This window comes from Stegodyphus dumicola, chromosome 3 (assembly GCF_044657685.1).
Source record: "Stegodyphus dumicola isolate Sdum_Otavi_A_Nest chromosome 3, ASM4465768v1".
In the NCBI taxonomy this organism is placed as follows: Eukaryota; Metazoa; Arthropoda; class Arachnida; order Araneae; family Eresidae; genus Stegodyphus; species Stegodyphus dumicola.
The window spans coordinates 236,958,494-236,971,272 of record NC_140770.1 but is presented as its reverse complement, the minus strand read 5'-3'; the positions used below and the strand labels follow the sequence as shown (position 1 = coordinate 236,971,272).

Here is a 12,779-nt window from a genome sequence, read left to right as displayed (position 1 = left end):
TTAAAAATTATTGAAGTATGTTGTTCTTATGTTCCGATTAAGGTATTTATGTCTTAAGTTAATTTTCACGCAATAGTTGTAGAATTATGAGCAATTTAAAAGTTGTTTAAGTGCGGCTAAGCCTAAAGGAGCAGCCATGTTTGTTTACATTTGAAACTCTTAGTAGAACTAAATTACGTCAATTTGTGAACTAACTTCAGTGTCTTTTTGCGGAGTGGGACCAAAAGTAAATTTTCAGTTTTGTGCACCAAAAAATATGTCTTTTTGCTCGCTGGCGGAATTGCTTGTTTTTACTTAGAAACTGTAATTCTAATTGAAAAAAAAAAAAAATAAATAAAATTGTTTTAACTGTATTTGATGTTTTATGTTTTTCTATATTTTTTCAATTTTTAATGAAGATATTTAAAAGTTTTACGTATTTTTGTCTTGCCGCGTGGTGACAACTTAATTAATTAAATGAGAAATATATCTTTAATGAAATTCGAGGAACTAAGTTTAAATGAAATGCAACAAAAGTGTGTATAATTTAATAGACCATACAAGGATGTTATGTGGTATCCACATCAGATGTCTTGAGATGCATGAATTAAATGTTAGAAAAATTTATATTTTCAAATGTTTGAGTAAATTTCATATTATACTGAAAGTGAATTAGTTCCATTTTAAACTTTTTTTGGTGTTATTTATGACTGTTTTTAATGGAAATGAAAACAATATAAACTCTGACTTCAAATAACTGAAAAACTTGAAATCTTTGCAACACTGTATTTGCAAAATATACAGAACTGAAATGCATTGCTATTCGCATAAATTTACTTCAGAAGCCGCATGTGGTCGGTGGGCTGCCAGTTTGAAAATCACTTTTCCAGAGTAAGACATGCCCACCAGCGGCCGAGCGGTAAAAGCCGCTGAACACTGGTAGTTTGTTCCGGGGTTCGAGTCCCGGCGAACGGGCTGGCTGCATGGGCGTTTTCGTGGTTTTCCCCATCTGTAACGTGGATACGAGCCAGTTTCCCTTAAAAAGACCTCCACGGGGCATCCCTCCCTTTCCGTGTAGTGCCTAAGGGCGGAGCACGTAATAAATAAAAATAAAAATTATAGAGTAAGACATTGATATAAAACATTCTGATCGTCATCGCTTCCTGAAATGCAAATACAAACAGTGTAAACTGGCTCTTTGTATGACCAAACCTTAGAAATATTTTTTACCCCAACTCCTATTCTAAAGTTAAATTTTACATGAAATTTAATTAAAAATGCTTAAAAGAAATCGAATTTTAATATAAAGGTATAAAATGTCTTCTGTTGTGTTTACAGTTATATGACTTCTTAAATATATTCTCATAAATTTTAAGACTCTAAATTATCTATTTATTTAAAGTGTGTTTAAGGACTATAAATCATCTATATACTTTAAATTTATCCGAAATGTAAAGGAATTTTAAATAGTAGTGTTACGAAATGCCCAGCCGCAGTAAGATAGCTACCTCGCAAAAGAGTGTTTAGGGTTGCCAGAAACTGGCAAGGAAAGACAGGATTGCCAAACTTGGCCCGAAATCACCCGTTTGGCGATGTTTGACCTCAAAATTGGCGATATGCCATAGACGGAGCGAGAACATTCTAATACGAATTCTTACCGGTTGCTCCAGAATGTTCTCGAAGGCAGGTCAAAAGCGATATAAATCCTGCCTGTACGCAGAGTAGCAGTTTATCGACTCCGATTCCGACTTTGACTTCACAGCTCTGGTTAGCAAAGATTAAAATCTGTTCCATTCTACGGTTTCGTAGATTTGGAGACGCTTAAACAATCAGCAAATACAGCCTTCAGTCATGACGGTGAAGACATCTTCACGGCAAAGTACTAAAAGTACAGCTTCCGACTCGGTCGATCGCTCTGAACTCAACACACACAAGATACTTTCACGATAAACTGCTACTCCGCGTACAAGCAGGGTTTATACAGCTTTTGATCTGCCTTCGAGAACATTTTGGGAAAAACCGGTAAGAATTCGTTCTAAAATGTTCTCGCTCCGTCTATGGCATATAACCAATTTTGTCGCCAAATGGACGATTTCACATCAAATCTGGCAATCCTGTCTTGCTTTGCCACTTTCTGGTAACCCTAAACTCGCTTTTCGGGGAAGCTATGTTACCGCAGCCGGGCGTATCGTAACAATATTATCATTAAATAATTACTTAAAATGTTTTTCATCTTAACTAGCAAAATTTCTGATGCCAAAAGGTAACGATGAATTGCATAGAATTTGTATAGATTTTCTTCTTCTAAACATAGTTTCTGAGGCGATCATATGAATGTTGTTAATGTTTCGATATTAAATAATAACGAACTCACATATATAAACAGTTTAACAGTAATAGTTAGCAGATTCAAATTTTTATATTTATTAATGTAGAATCGGTACTTACTGTCTAGGAATATGATGTCTATAAACTTACTTCTTAGGTGGCTGTCTAGGGGCTAATAAACTAATCCGATTTATGTAAAACTTGAATATTTAATGAAACATGAATAGTTGCAACAAACTACAAAGTAATTACATACGTAGAAGGAAATAGATGAATTTACATAGATGATATATACAGATGAAGAGAATCGACTGTCTTTTTCATGTAAACATCTTTCAGTCGCGTCATCGTCTTAATGGCGGAATCGTCTGACTTCCATCATCGAAAAAAGTAAAAGATTTATTCTCACAGCTTGTCGCGTCATCCGATTATAATAAACGATGTCATCCCACATTAATTTTTTTTGTAATACTTGCTATTGGTAAAATTATGTCGTTTAATGTAGATTTAAATTCTAAATTATTATTTTTTGCTTTTAGATTTTCCTTTATACTGTGACTGTCGATTACGCTGGCTGAAGAATTCAACTTTGAGCCAAAACACCATTGTGCTGCAAAATTTAAAAGATGCGATTTGCAGAAGACCTCCGTATCTGAGAGGAACTCCTTTCAAAGACTTGTCCAAAGAGCATTTGATTTGTTAAAAGTATTTTAATGGTTTTAATGGACGTATCTTGAGTAAAAGTACTGCTTACTTTCTGTATTTCTGTTGTTTCAAAGCAAAGTATCAATTTTAATAAAAATATTTTGGGTACTTATGTCTTGAGAATCCTGTTCATAACACGAGAAAGATGGATCCAAATTATGGGAAATATAAAAATTGCCTTATTATGAATAGTAGTGAGTATGCAAAGTCTTCCATGTATTTCACATGTTCCCATCAAAATTTTTTAAATTCTTTTATATTTCATTAATAGCACTTTCAACAAAGAGTTAATAATTCTCTTTACATTTTGGACAAATTTAAATATTATCTTATTTTTCAGATAAATATTCTATTAAAAATGAAATGACGACCTTATATATTGCTTGGTATATTCAGATATTAATACCTTAATTTTCATTTGGTACTTTTAACTGCGCTAAAAGGACACCATGTAACTTCCTTGTACAGCTTATTAAATAATACACATATTTTCCTGCATTTTGTTTAAACTTATTTCATTAGAGATGTATTTTTCATTCTCACTTAGCAAGACAAAAATGCATTAAAACTCAAAGCATCTTCATTAAAAATAGAAAAATACAGAAAACCTAACCACCAAATACAGTTAAAAGAGCTAAATTTTTTTTTCTACTATTAAAATTACAGTTTCTACGTAAAAACAAGCAATTCGTCCAGCGGGCAGGAAGACAGATTTTTCCGTGCACACAACTGAACATTTACTTCTGGTCCCACTCGGTAAAAAGATACTGAAGTTGGTACACAAATTGACTTAATTCACTATTTTAATAAGAGTTTCAAATACAAACAAATGGCGGCCTCTTTAGGATTAGTATCACATAAACTTTTAAATTGTTGATAATTCAATAACTATTGCATGCAGATTAAATGAACGCATGAAAACCTTAACTGGAATATAAGAACAACATAATTCAATCAATTTTAAATCAAAAAATGCATAATTTACCAACATTTTTTTATAAGAATAAACATATTGAGCTCACCGATCCGGATAACAGATTGGGTATAGATGTATTTGTATACGTTTGGTGCAGCCGACTGCAACCAGAAAAGGAAATGCACAACTGCACGCTATAGCTGTCCCATATACAAAATTTCAAAGTTTGTGGGCTACTAACAGGAGATAAAGATGTGCGTCTATTAGGTGCCTCCATAATAAAACGATCTTCTTCCTTACTTCTGGCCTTAGTGTTTTTTAAATGGCCGAATACTTTATTTAATACCCATTAGCTTTGACTCACTACACAGCCCGAAAGTGGTGGCCATTTCATGATGGAAGTACCTAAATACGTGGCCACCGTTGCCTCCCATGAAGGGGTGGACAGTTACAACTATGCCTTCTCCGGGATTCGAAACCGGGTCCATGGCTACGGCAGTTAGGGTTAACCACTATACCGGCTGGGCATTCTTCTGGCGTTAGTAGTGGTGAACGCCTCAAAATGGCTAGTAACCACCATTATGGGGGGAAAAAATCAAATTCTTTGAGTTTACAGTTAATAAATTGATATCATTGATTCTGATAAAAAATTAAAATTAAAAAAATATTATGGCATAACACTTTCCAGAGTAGTGGCCTCAAACTCAAATTGCATGCCGGCCGAATGTATGGTTTGAAACCAGAATTTTGTTTTTTAACAAAAAATTTTTATTAATTAAAAAATACTTAAAGTAAATTTTAAATTACCTCTACTAAATATTTTTCAAATCGTAATGTTAATAATATCGCAAAGGGAAAAAATAGAAATTTATATATAATTTCTGTAAAAATTTTTTGTTGGTTACACTTTAAAGCAATTAGCAGCTAAATACTAAACCCTTAAACTGACATTTCTTGCAATTAATTTTTAATCACTAAATAATTACTTTATTCTAAACTAAAAATAAAAAAAAAATTATGAACACTTCCTATGTTTTCAAAGAATATTTACCAGGTGGGACAAAATTGAGAATTAATCCTAGCAAGCTAGTCTTTTTCTCTTATTTGCTAAAATTTTCTTCGAAGCATAAATAAAAGTACGCATGTTTGTACGTAAACAATTATAAACTTATTTATTTCTTACTACAGCTTGACACATGATAGCATTTCCATTCTGATTATGCTCGTAGTCTTGGAGAGAAATTCATAGAAATTATCTTCGTCACGGTTTTTAAATGTTCATCAGTCACTCGATTTCTTATTAATTTCCAACTGTGAAAAAACGCTGTTCCCATATAAATATATTTCCAAACAAAGCAATTATTCTTAATTCGAAAATTCGCCACATAGCTTATTTACTTCTCTATACGAAGTAAAAAAAAGTATTGCCATCGCGAAAAATTTCGGGTATCATATTTCAACGAAAATATCCATTTTGACCACTATCGAATGCAATTTAACGATATTTTTGTGTGATATCTGTACGTAAGGATAGGATAAAGGATTCTTTTCCCCAAAACGGATTGTAAAATGTATTTAAAATGGATTCAAAAGAGATTTTCGTGACGTCTGGACGTACGTACGTATGTATCTCCCTTAGCTAAACAACGAGTGGCCTCAGGAAGTTGAAATTTTGTATATAGAATTGATATAACTTGTAGTTATGCACCTGAAGTTTTGTTTGCAATCGGCGGTACCAAAAGTATACAAATCTCTCTCTCTCTCTATATATATATATCTACTCTTTTACTCGGCTCAGTTTTTATTAATTCTAATGTGCTAGTAAATTATTATTTTTTTGCTTTAAAAATTATTGAAGTATGTTGTTCTTATGTTCCGATTAAGGTATTTATGTCTTAAGTTAATTTTCACGCAATAGTTGTAGAATTATGAGCAATTTAAAAGTTGTTTAAGTGCGGCTAAGCCTAAAGGAGCAGCCATGTTTGTTTACATTTGAAACTCTTAGTAGAACTAAATTACGTCAATTTGTGAACTAACTTCAGTGTCTTTTTGCGGAGTGGGACCAAAAGTAAATTTTCAGTTTTGTGCACCAAAAAATATGTCTTTTTGCTCGCTGGCGGAATTGCTTGTTTTTACTTAGAAACTGTAATTCTAATTGAAAAAAAAAAATAAATAAAATTGTTTTAACTGTATTTGATGTTTTATGTTTTTCTATATTTTTTCAATTTTTAATGAAGATATTTAAAAGTTTTACGTATTTTTGTCTTGCCGCGTGGTGACAACTTAATTAATTAAATGAGAAATATATCTTTAATGAAATTCGAGGAACTAAGTTTAAATGAAATGCAACAAAAGTGTGTATAATTTAATAGACCATACAAGGATGTTATGTGGTATCCACATCAGATGTCTTGAGATGCATGAATTAAATGTTAGAAAAATTTATATTTTCAAATGTTTGAGTAAATTTCATATTATACTGAAAGTGAATTAGTTCCATTTTAAACTTTTTTTGGTGTTATTTATGACTGTTTTTAATGGAAATGAAAACAATATAAACTCTGACTTCAAATAACTGAAAAACTTGAAATCTTTGCAACACTGTATTTGCAAAATATACAGAACTGAAATGCATTGCTATTCGCATAAATTTACTTCAGAAGCCGCATGTGGTCGGTGGGCTGCCAGTTTGAAAATCACTTTTCCAGAGTAAGACATGCCCACCAGCGCCGAGCGGTAAAAGCCGCTGAACACTGGTAGTTTGTTCCGGGGTTCGAGTCCCGGCGAACGGGCTGGCTGCATGGGCGTTTTCGTGGTTTTCCCCATCTGTAACGTGGATACGAGCCAGTTTCCCTTAAAAAGACCTCCACGGGGCATCCCTCCCTTTCCGTGTAGTGCCTAAGGGCGGAGCACGTAATAAATAAAAATAAAAATTATAGAGTAAGACATTGATATAAAACATTCTGATCGTCATCGCTTCCTGAAATGCAAATACAAACAGTGTAAACTGGCTCTTTGTATGACCAAACCTTAGAAATATTTTTTACCCCAACTCCTATTCTAAAGTTAAATTTTACATGAAATTTAATTAAAAATGCTTAAAAGAAATCGAATTTTAATATAAAGGTATAAAATGTCTTCTGTTGTGTTTACAGTTATATGACTTCTTAAATATATTCTCATAAATTTTAAGACTCTAAATTATCTATTTATTTAAAGTGTGTTTAAGGACTATAAATCATCTATATACTTTAAATTTATCCGAAATGTAAAGGAATTTTAAATAGTAGTGTTACGAAATGCCCAGCCGCAGTAAGATAGCTACCTCGCAAAAGAGTGTTTAGGGTTGCCAGAAACTGGCAAGGAAAGACAGGATTGCCAAACTTGGCCCGAAATCACCCGTTTGGCGATGTTTGACCTCAAAATTGGCGATATGCCATAGACGGAGCGAGAACATTCTAATACGAATTCTTACCGGTTGCTCCAGAATGTTCTCGAAGGCAGGTCAAAAGCGATATAAATCCTGCCTGTACGCAGAGTAGCAGTTTATCGACTCCGATTCCGACTTTGACTTCACAGCTCTGGTTAGCAAAGATTAAAATCTGTTCCATTCTACGGTTTCGTAGATTTGGAGACGCTTAAACAATCAGCAAATACAGCCTTCAGTCATGACGGTGAAGACATCTTCACGGCAAAGTACTAAAAGTACAGCTTCCGACTCGGTCGATCGCTCTGAACTCAACACACACAAGATACTTTCACGATAAACTGCTACTCCGCGTACAAGCAGGGTTTATACAGCTTTTGATCTGCCTTCGAGAACATTTTGGGAAAAACCGGTAAGAATTCGTTCTAAAATGTTCTCGCTCCGTCTATGGCATATAACCAATTTTGTCGCCAAATGGACGATTTCACATCAAATCTGGCAATCCTGTCTTGCTTTGCCACTTTCTGGTAACCCTAAACTCGCTTTTCGGGGAAGCTATGTTACCGCAGCCGGGCGTATCGTAACAATATTATCATTAAATAATTACTTAAAATGTTTTTCATCTTAACTAGCAAAATTTCTGATGCCAAAAGGTAACGATGAATTGCATAGAATTTGTATAGATTTTCTTCTTCTAAACATAGTTTCTGAGGCGATCATATGAATGTTGTTAATGTTTCGATATTAAATAATAACGAACTCACATATATAAACAGTTTAACAGTAATAGTTAGCAGATTCAAATTTTTATATTTATTAATGTAGAATCGGTACTTACTGTCTAGGAATATGATGTCTATAAACTTACTTCTTAGGTGGCTGTCTAGGGGCTAATAAACTAATCCGATTTATGTAAAACTTGAATATTTAATGAAACATGAATAGTTGCAACAAACTACAAAGTAATTACATACGTAGAAGGAAATAGATGAATTTACATAGATGATATATACAGATGAAGAGAATCGACTGTCTTTTTCATGTAAACATCTTTCAGTCGCGTCATCGTCTTAATGGCGGAATCGTCTGACTTCCATCATCAAAAAAAGTAAAAGATTTATTCTCACAGCTTGTCGCGTCATCCGATTATAATAAACGATGTCATCCCACATTAATTTTTTTTGTAATACTTGCTATTGGTAAAATTATGTCGTTTAATGTAGATTTAAATTCTAAATTATTATTTTTTGCTTTTAGATTTTCCTTTATACTGTGACTGTCGATTACGCTGGCTGAAGAATTCAACTTTGAGCCAAAACACCATTGTGCTGCAAAATTTAAAAGATGCGATTTGCAGAAGACCTCCGTATCTGAGAGGAACTCCTTTCAAAGACTTGTCCAAAGAGCATTTGATTTGTTAAAAGTATTTTAATGGTTTTAATGGACGTATCTTGAGTAAAAGTACTGCTTACTTTCTGTATTTCTGTTGTTTCAAAGCAAAGTATCAATTTTAATAAAAATATTTTGGGTACTTATGTCTTGAGAATCCTGTTCATAACACGAGAAAGATGGATCCAAATTATGGGAAATATAAAAATTGCCTTATTATGAATAGTAGTGAGTATGCAAAGTCTTCCATGTATTTCACATGTTCCCATCAAAATTTTTTAAATTCTTTTATATTTCATTAATAGCACTTTCAACAAAGAGTTAATAATTCTCTTTACATTTTGGACAAATTTAAATATTATCTTATTTTTCAGATAAATATTCTATTAAAAATGAAATGACGACCTTATATATTGCTTGGTATATTCAGATATTAATACCTTAATTTTCATTTGGTACTTTTAACTGCGCTAAAAGGACACCATGTAACTTCCTTGTACAGCTTATTAAATAATACACATATTTTCCTGCATTTTGTTTAAACTTATTTCATTAGAGATGTATTTTTCATTCTCACTTAGCAAGACAAAAATGCATTAAAACTCAAAGCATCTTCATTAAAAATAGAAAAATACAGAAAACCTAACCACCAAATACAGTTAAAAGAGCTAAATTTTTTTTTCTACTATTAAAATTACAGTTTCTACGTAAAAACAAGCAATTCGTCCAGCGGGCAGGAAGACAGATTTTTCCGTGCACACAACTGAACATTTACTTCTGGTCCCACTCGGTAAAAAGATACTGAAGTTGGTACACAAATTGACTTAATTCACTATTTTAATAAGAGTTTCAAATACAAACAAATGGCGGCCTCTTTAGGATTAGTATCACATAAACTTTTAAATTGTTGATAATTCAATAACTATTGCATGCAGATTAAATGAACGCATGAAAACCTTAACTGGAATATAAGAACAACATAATTCAATCAATTTTAAATCAAAAAATGCATAATTTACCAACATTTTTTTATAAGAATAAACATATTGAGCTCACCGATCCGGATAACAGATTGGGTATAGATGTATTTGTATACGTTTGGTGCAGCCGACTGCAACCAGAAAAGGAAATGCACAACTGCACGCTATAGCTGTCCCATATACAAAATTTCAAAGTTTGTGGGCTACTAACAGGAGATAAAGATGTGCGTCTATTAGGTGCCTCCATAATAAAACGATCTTCTTCCTTACTTCTGGCCTTAGTGTTTTTTAAATGGCCGAATACTTTATTTAATACCCATTAGCTTTGACTCACTACACAGCCCGAAAGTGGTGGCCATTTCATGATGGAAGTACCTAAATACGTGGCCACCGTTGCCTCCCATGAAGGGGTGGACAGTTACAACTATGCCTTCTCCGGGATTCGAAACCGGGTCCATGGCTACGGCAGTTAGGGTTAACCACTATACCGGCTGGGCATTCTTCTGGCGTTAGTAGTGGTGAACGCCTCAAAATGGCTAGTAACCACCATTATGGGGGGAAAAAATCAAATTCTTTGAGTTTACAGTTAATAAATTGATATCATTGATTCTGATAAAAAATTAAAATTAAAAAAATATTATGGCATAACACTTTCCAGAGTAGTGGCCTCAAACTCAAATTGCATGCCGGCCGAATGTATGGTTTGAAACCAGAATTTTGTTTTTTAACAAAAAATTTTTATTAATTAAAAAATACTTAAAGTAAATTTTAAATTACCTCTACTAAATATTTTTCAAATCGTAATGTTAATAATATCGCAAAGGGAAAAAATAGAAATTTATATATAATTTCTGTAAAAATTTTTTGTTGGTTACACTTTAAAGCAATTAGCAGCTAAATACTAAACCCTTAAACTGACATTTCTTGCAATTAATTTTTAATCACTAAATAATTACTTTATTCTAAACTAAAAATAAAAAAAAAATTATGAACACTTCCTATGTTTTCAAAGAATATTTACCAGGTGGGACAAAATTGAGAATTAATCCTAGCAAGCTAGTCTTTTTCTCTTATTTGCTAAAATTTTCTTCGAAGCATAAATAAAAGTACGCATGTTTGTACGTAAACAATTATAAACTTATTTATTTCTTACTACAGCTTGACACATGATAGCATTTCCATTCTGATTATGCTCGTAGTCTTGGAGAGAAATTCATAGAAATTATCTTCGTCACGGTTTTTAAATGTTCATCAGTCACTCGATTTCTTATTAATTTCCAACTGTGAAAAAACGCTGTTCCCATATAAATATATTTCCAAACAAAGCAATTATTCTTAGTTCGAAAATTCGCCACATAGCTTATTTACTTCTCTATACGAAGTAAAAAAAAGTATTGCCATCGCGAAAAATTTCGGGTATCATATTTCAACGAAAATATCCTTTTTGACCACTATCGAATGCAATTTAACGATATTTTTGTGTGATATCTGTACGTAAGGATAGGATAAAGGATTCTTTTCCCCAAAACGGATTGTAAAATGTATTTAAAATGGATTCAAAAGAGATTTTCGTGACGTCTGGACGTACGTACGTATGTATCTCCCTTAGCTAAACAACGAGTGGCCTCAGGAAGTTGAAATTTTGTATATAGAATTGATATAACTTGTAGTTATGCACCTGAAGTTTTGTTTGCAATCGGCGGTACCAAAAGTATACAAATCTCTCTCTCTCTCTATATATATATATATCTACTCTTTTACTCGGCTCAGTTTTTATTAATTCTAATGTGCTAGTAAATTATTATTTTTTTGCTTTAAAAATTATTGAAGTATGTTGTTCTTATGTTCCGATTAAGGTATTTATGTCTTAAGTTAATTTTCACGCAATAGTTGTAGAATTATGAGCAATTTAAAAGTTGTTTAAGTGCGGCTAAGCCTAAAGGAGCAGCCATGTTTGTTTACATTTGAAACTCTTAGTAGAACTAAATTACGTCAATTTGTGAACTAACTTCAGTGTCTTTTTGCGGAGTGGGACCAAAAGTAAATTTTCAGTTTTGTGCACCAAAAAATATGTCTTTTTGCTCGCTGGCGGAATTGCTTGTTTTTACTTAGAAACTGTAATTCTAATTGAAAAAAAAAAAAAAAAATAAATAAAATTGTTTTAACTGTATTTGATGTTTTATGTTTTTCTATATTTTTTCAATTTTTAATGAAGATATTTAAAAGTTTTACGTATTTTTGTCTTGCCGCGTGGTGACAACTTAATTAATTAAATGAGAAATATATCTTTAATGAAATTCGAGGAACTAAGTTTAAATGAAATGCAACAAAAGTGTGTATAATTTAATAGACCATACAAGGATGTTATGTGGTATCCACATCAGATGTCTTGAGATGCATGAATTAAATGTTAGAAAAATTTATATTTTCAAATGTTTGAGTAAATTTCATATTATACTGAAAGTGAATTAGTTCCATTTTAAACTTTTTTTGGTGTTATTTATGACTGTTTTTAATGGAAATGAAAACAATATAAACTCTGACTTCAAATAACTGAAAAACTTGAAATCTTTGCAACACTGTATTTGCAAAATATACAGAACTGAAATGCATTGCTATTCGCATAAATTTACTTCAGAAGCCGCATGTGGTCGGTGGGCTGCCAGTTTGAAAATCACTTTTCGAGAGTAAGACATGCCCACCAGCGGCCGAGCGGTAAAAGCCGCTGAACACTGGTAGTTTGTTCCGGGGTTCGAGTCCCGGCGAACGGGCTGGCTGCATGGGCGTTTTCGTGGTTTTCCCCATCTGTAACGTGGATACGAGCCAGTTTCCCTTAAAAAGACCTCCACGGGGCATCCCTCCCTTTCCGTGTAGTGCCTAAGGGCGGAGCACGTAATAAATAAAAATAAAAATTATAGAGTAAGACATTGATATAAAACATTCTGATCGTCATCGCTTCCTGAAATGCAAATACAAACAGTGTAAACTGGCTCTTTGTATGACCAAACCTTAGAAATATTTTTTACCCCAACTCCTATTCTAAAGTTAAATTTTA

The 12,779-nt window shown here is 32.8% G+C and overlaps 1 long non-coding RNA gene across 2 annotated transcripts in view; it reads left to right on the top strand.

Annotated features, from left to right (window-relative positions):
* Positions 1-12,779, top strand: part of LOC146998293 (uncharacterized) — a 57,972-nt gene that overhangs the window by 31,763 nt on the left and 13,430 nt on the right. For both annotated transcript variants that reach the window (XR_015040425.1, XR_015040426.1), the window contains exons 7-8: positions 2,847-3,206; positions 8,613-8,972. This is a non-coding gene — a long non-coding RNA (uncharacterized LOC146998293). The remainder of the gene's footprint in view (positions 1-2,846; positions 3,207-8,612; positions 8,973-12,779) is intronic.